Source organism: Giraffa tippelskirchi, chromosome X (assembly GCF_054371585.1).
Source record: "Giraffa tippelskirchi isolate mGirTip1 chromosome X, T2T-mGirTip1v1.2.pri, whole genome shotgun sequence".
Taxonomy (NCBI): Eukaryota; Metazoa; Chordata; class Mammalia; order Artiodactyla; family Giraffidae; genus Giraffa; species Giraffa tippelskirchi.
The window spans coordinates 94,647,316-94,649,237 of NC_137289.1; the positions used below are offsets into that span (position 1 = coordinate 94,647,316).

Here is a 1,922-nt window from a genome sequence, read left to right on the forward strand (position 1 = left end):
ATATATTTAATGTGCAAGTACAACTAGAAAAAATTCTTAAATGTAGACAGTATTTAGTGCTGAACATAGGGCTCGATTTTCATTTTCCCAAATTGTTTTCAATTCCCTTGTTATTGGAATTCAAACATCTGAATTTCAGTACCTTCCCTCTAACACGAGAACAAAGATAAAAAGTGTTTTTAAAATCCAAAGCGCATTAGCTGAAAAGAAACTGGGGCACAAAAAGTGACTTAGTTTTATTTTCTGCTGTAATAAACACTGAAGCACCCCACACCTCAAGCAGCAGGGAAACAAAGCAAGTGAACCAAGAGAGACCAAAGGCCAGTAAAGGCAAAAACTTAGACTCAAATAACAAAGTGGCGATGACTCTTAGCTTGAATTCCCTATGCCCCGCTGAGTAGGGGACACAAGGTTAGGCCTCAGCCCCTTTCCTCAGCGAGGTGGGAGCCCAAGGCTCCGAATGTTCTGAATCACCAGGGAAAGCTGATCGAGGAATGGGTTCATGGAAAGTCGGATGAAAGCAATGTCTTCAGCAGTCCATCTACTAAAAGCAGGGAAAAGAAAATCAGGTTAAAGGGAAGATTGCTCCTGTAGGTCTAGGGTACCAACCCCCCTCCTTATACCAAGCCCCACAGTGTCTCCATCATAGCACGCTTAAGAGGGAACTCAGACCACAGCACCCGCCACCCCCCACTTCCCAAGGCAAACTCGTCTGGAACTCACACAAGCAGGTCACTGCCATTCACTGCAAATTCCTTCCGAATCAATCCTTGGTGGCGTTGGGCATCTGGGAGCAGAGATCTGCGAGCCATGTCTGCCTCCAGGGGCGACTGGAAAGGCACTCTGAGTGTGCTGGGAGAGACACGGTTAAGGCACCATCCATTACTGAATTTTCTGGTATCTCGGGCTTCCTCACACCTCAGAGGCCCGCTTTTACCCCAGGATGCCCATCCTCCCAACCACAACCTGAGACCACCCTGAGCTGCCTCCCTAACCCTTCGGTCCATCTCCCCCACCCTCCAGGCTCCTCAGGCCTCGACAACCTCCTTTCCTGCCAGGCTGCCCAGTCCTGCTGCCCCGGATCGCCCCCGTACTCCCTTCTATCCCTTCCTCAGGCTGCCGGCATGTTTCCCACCACCACACCACTGACCCTGCCCAGAAAGGCTCCATGAAAAGGATACAGCACCACCTCTTCACGTCTACGCCTTACAACCACGGGTGCTACATCTCCAGCAGGTCCTAGGCCACCTGGTGCCTGCTCACCCCGGGGACGAGCTCCAGGATCTTCCATCACCGCTCTTCCTCTGCCAGGCCCACCCCGGCCTTCTGGGGACCGGTGACGATCCTCACCTTCGGCGCTGCCTGAACCACTCTGGCAAGGAGGTGCTCTGGAGCTATGCTGGTCATCTCGGCCCTCTGCACCACCGGCACCACCACGCGATGCCTGCATGGCTGCTGCGCGTCTCCCTCAGATGCCAAATAAGGGGCGGAGAGACTGGGCCCCTCACGAAGTCCCTCCCCTTCTGCGCAAGGACGCCAAAAGTGCGCCTGCGCATACAGCCCAGCCACCCATGGGCTGCCATGGAGACCCCGTGAGGCTGGAGGGACTCCGCCCCGACACAATGCCACGCTCCTTTCAGGTGCCCCCGATGCGCCTGCGCACACGGGCCCCTCCAGTGCCGGCTCAGATGGCGTAGAATGGAGCCCGCCAAGTGTCCACGGAGACGTCACTGAGACACAAATGCCAACTTTCCCGTCTCATGGCCTAAAGCTAGTTCCACAGTGCAACTTTGATTTCTCCAACGTATGCCGCAGAGGGTCTCACGGGACTAAGGTGGGAGTCGAGGGCAAGGGGCCAAGCCACACCACCCACCCTGGTCCCCTTTTTGCCCACTCCACATCATAGCTGTGTTCTTTGACCG

At 54.7% G+C, this 1,922-nt stretch overlaps 1 long non-coding RNA gene across 1 annotated transcript; it reads right to left on the reverse strand.

Moving 5' to 3' along the window:
• Positions 1-221: 221 nt before the first annotated feature.
• On the reverse strand, positions 222-1,529 carry LOC145536971 (uncharacterized). The gene is made up of 3 exons (XR_014076107.1): positions 1,182-1,529; positions 724-852; positions 222-544 (listed from the first exon to the last, which is right to left on the reverse strand). It is a non-coding gene; the product is annotated as an uncharacterized LOC145536971 (long non-coding RNA).
• Positions 1,530-1,922: the final 393 nt, after the last annotated feature.